Below are 13234 nucleotides of genomic sequence, written 5' to 3'. Positions count from 1 at the left end.
CATCAACAAAGCCAGAGGAGCAGAAACATTCAAGAAGAGAAGGATCTCAAGTTTCAAACAACGACAGAGTGGCACAACATGATAAGGACTCACAATGCCTCTTGCACTTAAGAATCCAGAGGTGGTTGACAGTGCTCCATGTCTTAATGGGAACTGAAGATTCATTGAAAGAGACTAAGGCATGAATGAGATATGAATAAATGGAAGCACAGAGTGCAGGATATTTGGCATAGAAAGATTCCAAAAAGCTGTAGCCAGCGTGTTCATTCCACTAAAGAAGGAAGCAAAAGGTCAGTGGAGAATTTCTTTCTTCATAGAAGGATGAGGATATTTATAAAATCAGAGAACAGATATAAAATTAAAGAAGAAATGAAAACTATTAAAGAGAAAGAAAACTAGTATTGATTATAAGAGCAGCAGGAGGTCTGGGGTTGGGGTAGAATGCCACACTCTGCACCAGCCTTTGAAAAATCCAAGAAAAATCACATTGTGCCCCTGGATTTAGGGAGTCTTAAGGCAACAAGGGAGATAAACTCTTATCCCTCGAATTGCAAAATAACAGATGCAGTTTAATCAAAGACCTTAAACACAGTGTTGTTGGAACATAGGAGGGGAAAAGTAACTCACACGGAGCCAGTTCAAGAAAATTTCTCAAGGACAGTGAGGTTTTGCTTGATTTCTAATGGTTCAGTAATGATTTCCAACTGAACAAATAAGAAAGGACTTACTAGAAGGCATTCCAGCTAGAGGGACCATGTGAGCAGAAGGTATCAAATCATGCAAGCCCACCGATTAGGTGCAAATCAGTAAATTGGATGATGGTGGAACACAGAGATGCATAGGAAAAGGCTGCTCTCTCTCCAGAGGCTTATTGAAGAGCCTGGAGTTAGAATGGGATGCCAAAGACAGGAACGGGCACTACACCAGTGCTCAAAATATGATTGCTCAATAAATAAACAGTGTTCTGCTGAGTTAATGGCTCTACATTCTTCCCTGTGGCTAATTTATTCTGAATATTCAGTGGAGCAAATAAATAAAACACTTAAGTTTTCATAGGAATCTAACTTTCAGCATTTACTCAACAAAAGCTCTGACCCTTGGCTTGATGTTTCTAACAGGTCACTAATGAAAACAGCAGAAAGGTTTCCAGTGGATGCATTTGGACAGGAGCTCCCTGGGCTCTGCTAGTTTGCACAATGGGTTCAATCCTTTCTGCGGTGCTTTTTTAATGATAAACTAAAAGGACTGCTACTACTGCTACTTGTCCATGACAGTCATGAAACCCAAGGCAGAAGGCAGGGGACACTTGTCTGAGAATTTCAGCAGGCGCTGGGTTGGCAATCACAGTTTTAGAAAAGCAGAGCCAGTCTGGAGACTGTCAGCACCCTCTCAAGCCATTCCTCAGTCCATCCTTGCATTCCAGCAAGACTTCATGCTACAAGGGACTGAGCTCCCCTCTGATCTCAGAGCCACTTTTAACACACAGCAGGCAGGGATTTAGACCTCTCATTTGGCAAGGTAACACCAGGGAATTATTTAAAACACACAATTCACACAGTCTTCAAGACAAAGCCATTGATGGAGGTATGATTATTATTCGCATTTAATGGGAGAGGAAACAGGGCTCAAAAGGATCAGTAGTTTTCCCATGATCTAATTGCTAGTGTGTTATTTTTCTTTGCCTTTCCTTTTAAACCTTAATCCAGCGTGAGCCTGGTTCTCGCTATTGCTACCAACACAGAAAGCCCTAACAGATAACAGCAATTTCTCAACACATACCAGCAAACCTACATAAAATCTACTCAGCTAATGTTATTTCACTGACCCTTCAGTGGTTCCTGTTTTTTGTTTTTTTTGGGGGGGGGGTTCTACTGCCATGAATATTCCTTGGTAAACACATGCACGGTCAAGTCTGTCTTCCTCCATCATCACTGTCTCCTCACAACACTCTCTAAGCCCCCACAGACCCGAGAGCTGTCAATCTGCCGCAGATGATCTCTGGTCTTATTAATATGAGAATCAACCAAAGAAAGATACAATGGATCACCCTCCCTTTGGTACGCCCTCGGGTTTCAAAATAAATGTCGTCCATAGACCACCTAGGTCAAAATCACTAGAAATGCCTAATAAATATTTTACCTCTCAAACCCTTCACTAGACCTACTGAATTGCAGTCTCTAGTAAGAAAGGCATAGGGATCTTCATTTGAAATAAATGCTCAGGTGAATATTGTGTACACTAATGTCACATCCTCTTGTAAGACCCACTGTCCTGGCAGGGGAAGGATCACCTGAGGCCATTGCCTAATGCTAAGAAATGCCTCACAATTGTTGGGATGTCAAATACCATCCTAAGCTAGAATCAAGGTCCTTCCCATTGTCCTTCAGATCCCAGAGAAAACATCATTGCACTGTCTGGTTTCTAAGGGCTCAACCTGCCCCATCTGTGTGCTTTTGAGAAAGCTTCATCACCCCTCTGAGCATCTGTTTCCCCATCTGTGTTGCTAGATTTGGGAACTCTGGATTAATAATTCTAGCCACCATTTTTGAGTCCTTCTATAGTAGTGATCATGATGAGCACAATCAATGAACATTTAGTGTATGACAGGATCGGTGTCAAGAACTTTACAAATATTATTTCAGTTGACTTTCACAACTACCTGTGGAATAGGTGGGGTAGATTAACAGCCCCCTATCATCACCCTTCCCTATAATCAGGCCATCTGTCATGTCATTTTCCACCTCTTCTATTAAAGAGGTGAAGTCTCTTCCCTGTTCCTTGCAGTCAGGCTCATCATTGTAACTCCCTTTGGTCACTAGAAAGAGGCGGAAGTGATGGTGTGCCAGGTCCGTGCCTCAGGGGACCTTGTGGGTTTCCGCTTCACCTCTGTGCTGCTGCGATACTGCCACAAGGATGTGACTGGGGTTTCAGAAGGAGGATGAAAGACACACTGAACAGACCGTCCAGCCCCAGCTGAACTTCAGGAGCAAGAGCAGGCCAGCCTAGATCTGTGAGGCTGGGGTAGACCAGCTGGCCCTCTGCTGACTCACAGATGCCTGAATTGTGATAATAAATGCCAGTTGTTTAAAGCCACTGAGTTGGTACTCATGGTGGTGGGAGGGTAGCTAATAGACACACTAGTCCCATTTTGTAGTTAAGTAAACAGGGTCAGTGAAGTTGTGAAACTTGTTCCAAGTCACATCATAATAAGTGAGAGTCAGAGTTGCGATGTGAGTTGAGGTCTCTCCAAAGTCCAGCTACTGGGCTGGGAATGGTGGTCCCCAGTCAGGTATCTTGAAGCTTGTGAGTCCCAAGCAGTCTCTGCTTCTAAACTGCGTTTTCTCGTAGAGACTTTGTCAGAAATTCTGACGGTGAGGTCCCAGAATCTGTACTCGTAAAACGCTCCCAGGTGAATTCAGTGAGTTTGTGGGGGCAGTATTGGGAATAGGAAAGGAAGGTCAGTCCTAACGGAGGGGGCACTGAGGTTCACTGAGGTTCACTCCTCCTCACGGACTGTGGGGAGTGTGCCAGTAACCTAACCCATCTCTGCATATGAAAGGAGGCTGCAGGTTTTAACCACAAAGGAACACAGTGTTTCTTTGGGAGCTTGAGGAAAGAAGAAGAAGAAAAAATGCATCTTTTGGATGAAAGGGCCCTTAATCTTCAAAACACAAACCATTTTTCCATACCAAAGCCCCTTCAAGCCTAGGGAGTCTGCGGAGGTCTCAAGTCAGGCAAACAGCTTGCATTTTGCAGATTAAGGAGCCTTTGACCCAAAGGATCCATTTTTGTGAAACTTCCAAGGAAACCACTGGTCTATTCCTAGCCCAGGCAGTACCTGACTGAGGTGCCTTTCAATGCAGGCCTGAGGGCGGGTGGACCCCCTGCTGGGAGGGCCCCAGCATGCCATAGGCAGGTCCATGAAGGAGAGAGCTCCTAACACATTCTTTGCCCCAAAATACCACACCTGCTTCCTTGCCGGGGTGCCCCAAATCCTCATTATAGAATAAGCACAACTTTGAAGTATTGCAAGTCCCCATTCAAGACAGAGTCCTGATAACACTAAGCAGCAGGAGTAGGCATATGTCTAGCACTCCAGAGCAGTTAGGAGCACATGACCTCATCCGGTGCCCACATCAACACTGTGCCATACGCAGGATGAGGAAACCGAGTCCTCACTGCCCAGACACGGAAACCGAGTTCCAGGGAGTTCAAGTCCTGAATCTTCAGATTATGCAAACATGTCTCCAGCTCCTTCCTAACTGGACCCCAGCCCCCAGGCAGTCAGCAAAGATACAGCCTGGAGCAGGGCAGTTTATGGAAGATCAAGGAGAAGAGGCAGTAAGGTTTAACAAAGGATTAGGTCGGGATTAGGTTGAGTCTAGAGTCTAGCCCCCCCCCCCCCACCGGCTGATACCACTGCAGAAGCAAGACGGGGTCACTGATAACCCCACGTCTCTGGAACTTGGAGAATCAGGAAGAAGACCTTGGGTGGTTTCTTCCATGCTTAATTTTGTTTCTAGTTATAATTCTATCCTGGTGAAATAAAGAAGAAACTTACCTATAACTAGAGAGAGAAGAAGAAAGACAGGGAAGGAGGAGGGAAGCCCAGAGGGAGAGAAAGAAGAAGAAAGAGGTGGAGGGAGAAACGGGGAGAGAGACTCGTGCTTACTTCTGGCTTGTCTTGGATGCCGGGAAAATTATGCCAGACAAGAGAGATAGAGTCAGAGGACGTGGACAGATTCGATTTGTCTAAGCCTTAGGAAAGCAAATATTATGGAAATGTTGGCTGACTGCCACTGATTCCAAACAGAAAATGGCTTCCAGATAGACTGTGGGAACTCAGCAGGGCCTGTTCGAGTGAGTGATGAGGTGGTCGTGTGCCACTGGAGAGCAGGGACAGCGACCAACAGAAAGAACCAGTCCAGGAGCAGGGGAGAAGGCCCCAGCATGGCTTCCCCCTGGGAAAGGCCGAGGTTGTTAACACGAAACCCACAAGGGCCCCTGGAAATGGTTAACCTGAGACTGAGCCAAGTGACCACGTGGGATGCACTAAGAGCGGTCGGCGGGAAAAGCACGGGTGTGGAGTCGGGAGGCCTGGGCTCCAGTCCCGCTCGGTCTCTACTGCGCACGTGATCTGGCTCAAGGCTCAGCCTGTCCGCGGACCTCCATTTGGCTGTGTAGAAAACAGTTGGAGGTTTTTAAAATGATCTCTAAGAGTCTCCCTGACTTGGGCAGTCTGTGGCATTCTATGATCAAATATCAGTGACTTTCACTCATTCAACAGGTACTTATGGGACACATTTCAAATGCCGGGCAGCATGCTAGAGGACGAGCTAATTGACATTCATAAACTTAAATCCGGCTTTCCGCGAGATTATGAGCACGCCCCTAAAGCGGGGAATGACTGAAAGGCGTCATCTGACCCAGCCTGCTCTCTCCAAGTACAGGGCCTTAGCATTGCACGGTCTGACGTCCGTCCTATTCCTCATAATCCACAGAGGGAAAGGCTTTCCGTAAGCAGCACGGAGACCCCTGCGGGCAGGAGGGCCTTCTGCTGAGGCTTCCCTGAGCCTGGGCTGCTCCCGTGGAGGCAGTTCCTGCTCGGGCTGAAACAAGTGGGGGAAAAGCCTCCCGGTCTGCACACTCACGTGTCTTACAGGCATCACCATACATGTACATGCCGTAAAAAGACTGAAAAGAAACCCCATTCGAAATGTCCTCCTAATACTCTGAATGACTTTGGATTGAAAGGTCCTTAAGGAAGATCAAGTCCAGCTGCTCCATTTGTGAAAAGGGAAACCACAGCTTGGGCGCCGTCCACAGCCAGTTAACTAGTTAACGGGAGAACCCAACATTAAAGGCGGAGTCTTCGGGCCTCCTGCTGCATGCTGGTTTCCCTACCGCAGGCAGCCTCTCCTGTCCCTGGGGCATTGGTTGTTTGTTTGTTTGTTTGTTTGTTTTTCAATAAGGTTTTGTTTTGTTTTAGCAAAAGGACCATTTCTGGTGAAGTCAACTTCCCCAAATTCAGCCAATCATTACTCTGAGAGCGATCACTCTGTTACATACAAGAGGGATGGAGAGACACGAGGGCCTTTGGGGAAGGCACGGAGGAGGCCACGGAGGGGGTGGGCTGGGCCGGTGGGAGTGAAACGCAGGAGAGAGCGCACGCAGGGGGAGCAGAGCGGAGGGAACCGGACTGCCGCAGTCAGATGCAGAGATGGAAACAAAGCAGTTCTATTGATTTGAAAAGGCAGCTCTGAGGTCGACGTTGCCAGCCCGGCTCTTCCTGGCAGGTCTGCGAAGGCGCACACCCGCCCTCCGAGCTTTACAGCCGTCTACTCTGTATGCAGGGGCTGAAGTGCAGGGAATCGGGACCAGATGGGTTGCGCTCACTCGACAAGATGAGAAAGAGAGAGGGAGAGAGCATCTGAGTATGAAAGAGATGGACCCGTCTTCTCAGATGAATATAAAAGAAACCAGGGGGAAGGGGTCTAAAAGGACGGGTACCTGATTCTGTGGAAATGGAATAGGGCAGTTTCCCCTTTCAAAGGGGGACGATGGGGATCAAAGGAAAAGAGGCCAGCCTCTCCCTGGTCGCCATGGCTCGATTCCTAAACAGATGTCATCCTCTACGATCTGAAGCATCAAACCAGCCTCCTGATTCAACTCCCAAACTCAGTCCCTCCCTTCTAAAGCCTTGCTGGAAATAGATGCTTAATGAATGTTTGAGGAGCAAATAAACAGCCTCTGACATTGATTGCATCATGTCAATAATGACGAATTTTTAGTACATCACCGCTTCTTCAGGAAATGTAATCTCGAAAGCCTTGAGTCCAGGACTTCAACATGAAGGAGGGGAGTAGCAAGGCAGAGAGCTTAGGAAGAGAGCATGGGGACAAATAGCAGGCACAGAGATTCCGTCTAGGACAGCAGGGCGCTTCCGTGTGGGAATGACATCTCCAGGCTGCCAGCCACCTGATTGCTAGAAGCCAGAAGGAAATCCAGATTCTTATATAAATTCTCTCCACTTTTAAGCGTGGACAAATGATCTGACATGTAAGGGTCAAATAGAACACGTCCAAGTGCCAACAGGTGCATCAGTTTGTGATTCTGCTCTTTCAGGATCAAGTCCAAATATCTTAATTAAACACCCTAGACTCACCCTTAACTAGATTGAACCTGATTCCCTAACCTTGGTTTTCCTTCCTATACAATAGTATAGATCTTACAACCATGGTAAGTCCAATCCTAACACTTGGAGAAATACACTGCTGTGTTTGCAGGTGCCTGTGTTGTGGCACCTAAGCCTTTCCTGACTACATCAGCCCCTTCTCAAACCCCACAGCTAGGGAGGATATAGGTGTTCTCTTCTCCTGAGAACATATACCACCATCCCATGGTTTCTTAACAGGATCACACAGTGGAACACGTATTTGGGGACCTAGGGTGCCTGGGTTGTCGTCCTGGCCCTGCCCCTCCTTTCTGAGTGGCCTTGGGCAAGTTACCTTCTCTTTCTAAGACTCAATTTCCACCACTTTTGAAATAAGAATGTTGGCGTAGGGCAGCAGTTTTTAAAGTGGGCTCAGATGTGGCCATGATGGGGGGAGGGGTATTGAGGGACAGAAAAATCTTTCCAGACCAATCTTGAAAAACACAACTTCTAGAGGTAGGACGAGTGTGTAGCATTCAGATTGTGGGTGTATGTTGTTTTGCCTCTGCAATTAGATGGGGTTTCTCTTGAACTCAGCTAAGCTTTGCTGATCGTGTATCATGTGCCAGGCACTGTGCTGAGTGCTTTTCCTGTATTTGTATATCTCTCGTCTCCTCTGGGCTCCTAACCATGGTCTGTGTGCAGAGGGGAAGACAGAGGGAGAAAAGCACCAGTGGAAGTGGTGGCCCTTTGTGGCCACTCTCTGACCACCTCCTCTTGAAACTTCCAGTTTCTAGAGTTCAGAGTTCCTCTTCAGAAATAAAAATGATGGAACTAGAAGGAATGTTTCAGCGCAAAACAGGAGGAGAAGGAGGAAGGAAAGAAGGGAAGGAAGGAAGGAAGGAAGGAAGGAAGGAAGGAAGGAAGGAAGGAAGGAGGGAGGGAGGGAGGGAGGGAGGGAGGGAGGGAGGAGGAAAAGAAAAGGAAAGGGAAAATAAATCAAGGAGGAAAGGAAAAATAAGACACTAAATAAAGGGGGAGGGGGAGATAAAGAAAACTTTAGCTTCTCTTTTTACCAGATACAAGCTTCTACAAATCTGGTTTTCCTCTAGACAAGGCTTAGAAAATGTTGTTGTTATTGTTTTTTAAGAGGCCAGATAGTAAATATTTTAGGTTTAATAGGCCATATTGTCTATATTACTCAACTCTACCATTGTAGCTTGAAATCAGTAAAACTGTGCATGGCTGTGTTCCAATAAAACTTTATTGGCAAAAAAATGTAGCAGGGCACACTTGGCCCTCCCTAAGTGCCCTGGAGCTCCAGAAAGTATTCACTTTCCCAAGCCACCCTCTCAGGAACAACCTAGCTTTTCCATCCAGAAGAGGACCCATGAGCTGTCCTCCCTCTCCAGAGATGGTACAAAAGTGATTCTACTTATTTATTTAGACTTCATCCCCCATCTAAATCCCAGACACAGTTAAAGTGATATTACGAAGTTAAATAAGATATAAATCAGGACAATTAAAAATAAAAATGGAACAAAGAAAAGTTAAAATGAGTGAAGGAAGAGATGCTACCAGGCACCTGGGAAGAGCTAATTGATCTGGATTTAGTTTTGAGGTCCCTGGCAGCTGAAGCAAAGTGAAGTTAATTGGTCCCCAAGGGGCACAGATCCATGAGTAGGATCTCATTAGCATCATCCTTCTACCAGTGAACAAAAGAAGGCTGAGCCGAGAGATGTGACAGTGTGCCCTACCCCCAGGGTGCGGGGACAGGTCCCCAGTCCAAGAACTTCCTCTTCCCCAACCCAGGAACATCTTCCGTATGTCGCAACAACAGAAGGAAAGCCCAGGTTTTGAGATAGTTGGACTCCACAGGCCTCAGAAGCTGAGGGACTGAAGTGATCCCCTCCATAGCTCACTTCTGATGCCTCAAACGAGACGCTCACCCTTGATTACTGCATTGAATTGTGGAGAGAGTGACATTATATATGACAAATGCCCAACCAAAGATGGAGACAGAGAAAACTTGTGATTCTTGCTAATTCCTCTGACAGCATTGTTAAAATCTTCATTCGACATAGTTTTTGAAATGGGTATCAGCCCTGATATCATTTGAGTCTGGCGAACAAGGGAGAGAGAGGAGGTAAGAATCACGACAAGAGCCGTAGAGAATGGGGAGCTGATGGGCATCAAGGGAAATGATAAAAGAGTGAAAGGCTAGAATGGGAGGGTGTGGCCCCTGGAACGCCCCAGCACTGGGGGTGGGGGTGGGGGTGGAAAGGGGTCCCTGCCTCCCTTTCGATGTCGCAGGGCAGCTGCAGCATAGCGACCGCCAGCTCTCCTTTCATTTCTGTCTTCCGCATCTCAGTCTAGACTCAGAGCTTTCACGTCACCCTCCAATTTGGACTGATCCTCTCAAAACGGATCTCTAAGTACGTGAGGACCCTTAACAAAGTCTCAGAGTGAAAGGATATAAGAGCTAAGAAGATGCTATAGACCCCCGGGTCCAGCATTTCATAAAATCAGGCTGTCTACGCTGGCTGGAAGAGACACCGCCATTAAGTGGAGACATGATTTTTCATAAGGCAACTTGAATTCAGACAGTTTAAAAAAAAAAAAATCTCTATTCAACTCTGTCTCCATCCTGATTAAGTCAAAGAGAAAGGCTCATTTTGATATTATTATGTCTCTAGCTTCTCCCTAACATATTCAAATATTCCTTAAGTATTCCTTTCTAACACCAAGAGGAAGGCAGATCTAAAGATTAGATACTTGAGGCAAAATTATAAACTAGAATACCGTCTACTTAGTTACCATCTATCCGGCGAACGTTTTTAAAAAAGAAAGTCATAGTGATAGGGAGCTTCTTTGTTAATGTATGCACTTATATGAAGAGTGGATTAATCTAAGGAAAAATGCTAAGTGGGATAGACAGGACAAAAAGGAAACAGAAATTAATGTGGTACGTGGCAAACTGACATCGCAGAAACATTGATCTAATCCGATTCCTTTGTTTTAAGGACAAAGAAAGAGGGACAGACAAGGATAATGGCCTGCACAAAATATCATGGAAGAACATAGACTCTGAGCCCTGGCCGGAGAGCTCGGTTTGTTGGAGCATTGTCAGCACAGAGGTGGCCGGTTCGATCCCTGGTCAGAGCACATCCAGGAACAGCTAGCTGTTCTTGTCTCTCTGTCTCTCTCTCCCTCCCAATCTCTAAATTTAAAAGAATTTAAAAAAATTTAAAAAAAAAAATTAAAAATGGCATGGACTTTGGAACCAGATCAGCCTCAGTTTGAACTCCAGACCTGCCAACTACCCGAATCACCTTGGGAGTGCTACATCACCCGTCTCAGCCTCCATCTGTGTATCTGCAAAATGGGAATCGGACTGGCACTTGCATCCTGGCCTGCAGCCAGACCCAGAATTACTATGTTTAGTACCTGGGAGACCTCTGGACATGAGACTAGTAAGACTCCACTTATGGGTGACAGGTGATTTGTGAGAAAAATGAACTCACTGGTATTTGTGAAAGCCTAATATGACTTTCATTCCTATTCTTAAAACCTAACTATGATATAGCAATACCAAGACTTCCCTGTGCCAGAAAAGCCATGCACAGCACCAAGCAAACAGTAGACTAGAGAGACAGCACAAGGTTCTAGAACTGAGACATCCCCAGTATGAATCCTAGGCTTGTCATTTGTTAACTGTGTGACCTTGGCAAGTTGCTCTTTCTCTTTGCCTCAGTTTACATAGCTATAAGTAGAGATTGATTTAATACAGCAGGCTATTGCCTGGATGAAATCAATGAATGCACGTGATGCGCTACCAGGAATATAGGAAGTACGCATAAATGCCTCCTCTGAAGACCAGGGCATGGAGTCAAGTGGAGCTTCCTCCAGGTCATTCAGCACAATGGTACTTTGGCTGTTGTGCTGCGTCCAAGATGTGACACAGCAGGTGTGCCAGGAAAAGGACCCACAGCTGTATAAAGTGCAGGTGCAGACAGATCGCTTCGCACTGCCTCCAGGGGATGAGATCCGGAGTCAGTGAAGGGCGAATTGGAGAAGAACATCTGATTAAAAACACATCAGTAAAGCCTTGGCCGGTAGAGCGTCGGCTCGACATATGGAAGACCCAGGTTTGATTCCCGGTCAGGGCATACAAAAGAAGTGACCACCTGCTTCTCCGCCCTTCCCCCTCTCCTTCCTCTCTATCTCGCTCTTCCTCTCCCGCAGCCAAGGCTCCACTGGAGCAAAGTTGGCCCGGGCACTAAGGATGGCTCCGTGGCCTCCACCTCAGGCGCTAGAATGGCTCTGACCGCAATGGAGCAACGCTCCAGATGGGCAGAGCATCGCCCCCTGGTGGGCATGCTGGGTGGATCCCTGTCAAGCGCATGCGGGAATCTGTCTCTCTGCCTCCCCGCTTCTAACTTGGGGGAAAAAAAAGTCTGTAAGAGAAAGCTGGCTATCTGGGTCACATTCTTCAAGTCATAAAGCCTGACTTAACAACTGCTCCTTCCGCCTTCCCACCTGCAGCCTTGCTCCTTATGCCCCCCACTCCCGTTTCCCACATGCCCTGCATTCACATTGAACTCGACGGATGTAACTTTTTCAAAACTATTCTCCCTCCTGCACAGCACTCAGTACGAAAGCTGCCCCTGACCCTCAAAGGAGTTCTTAAACCTCGAAGCCCAGCTTTTTACATTTATTATCAGCCTCCTTATTCTTTATCCCTGTGTCTGTAGGGTAGCTCCTAATCGGGTCAGTGAATTCTCCCTCACTGGCTCCCTGAGGAGTCCTAACCCTGAGCAGACACTGCTACCTGCTCGAGGTTGTGCTGTGTGGAGGGATCAGAAAGCCCCTCTCCTACCTAGACGCCCTGGCTGCCCCAAATCATCTCCTCAGAGCTCATCATTCTTCCTCGGAGGTCTGGAGTAGGTCTGACCTCCATCCATGTTGTTCTCACACCACGGAAAGCTCTTCCCAGACGTGTCCTCCTGATGAACTTCAATAGACCCATGGTACCCAGCTTATGCATTTTTCCTGCCTCTGCCCATCCCAGAACCCAACCATGTTAGGGGCGCCTTCCTCCAGAACCCCTACCCTGGTGGGGAGACAGGACAAATGGAGAGGAGCTAAGAGAAAGGGTGTGGAGGCAGAAACCTGCTTGAGTCCCACTCTGTTGCTATTCTTTTCTTTCCTGGGGCAACTTGCTTACATCCCTCAGTCCATTTTCTTGTTGGTAAAATTTGGATAATAACTGTACTCTGCCTACTTTAGAAGGAGGCAGGGAGAATTAGTTGAAATAGTACATACAAAATGTTTTAGTTCTGTGCCTTGCACATAGAAAATGCTTAATAAATATATATAAACTATTATTATTATTTGGAATATATATATATATATATATACAAATACATATTCTAGTACTCTCATATTATACCCTATCTGGTTAGTCTTTTTCCAGAACTGTACGCTCCTTAAAAGTAAAGTTCACACTGTCTCATTCACTTATATCATGAGCACTTGGCACACAGTAGGTATACAACATGTATTTATCAGTTGATTACACTCCTCTAGAGGAGTGACATATCTACTTTATCATTTTTAACCACAGCCTCCAGCACAAAGAAGAGTCTTTCCACGCATGCTCGTTGCATGAATAAGTGAGCACGTGAGCATATAAATGGATTTCCAAGATGCTGTGGTTAAAATGCTTACCTGATCCCCAGTGCTGAGGTTGTGAACCTACCCCTCCTTCCCCATTTCTGGTCACACTTTCAGCCTCAAATGCCACAGCCACCATCCAGCTGTGCAAAGGCCTTTATTGCACTAAAAGGGCACTCAATCAGATTATCCATTCAGCATCCTAATTTATCTGTTCGTGCCTAAATATTTTTTTAACTCAGCCCTGCTGTGGCGTACCAAGATCCCCCAAGCACATAAAACACAGAGCCTCAGACTTCCTGCTTCCGCCCCACAGGACCAGTCACCTCTCACAAACTTAATTCTCCAGCATTTATGCTTTCTCCACACAAAAATAATCAAAAGGAGCTGTTGACAAACTTCCAG

General features: G+C 46.4%; 1 protein-coding gene across 1 annotated transcript in view; it reads right to left on the bottom strand.

Annotated features, from left to right (window-relative positions):
- BRINP1 (BMP/retinoic acid inducible neural specific 1) overlaps positions 1-13234 on the bottom strand; it is a 177753-nt gene that overhangs the window by 142414 nt on the left and 22105 nt on the right. The gene's annotated exons all lie outside the window — the stretch shown is intronic.

Source organism: Saccopteryx leptura, chromosome 2 (assembly GCF_036850995.1).
Source record: "Saccopteryx leptura isolate mSacLep1 chromosome 2, mSacLep1_pri_phased_curated, whole genome shotgun sequence".
Taxonomy (NCBI): Eukaryota; Metazoa; Chordata; class Mammalia; order Chiroptera; family Emballonuridae; genus Saccopteryx; species Saccopteryx leptura.
Note: the sequence above shows the minus strand (reverse complement) of the source record. Positions and strands in the feature narration are given on the sequence as shown.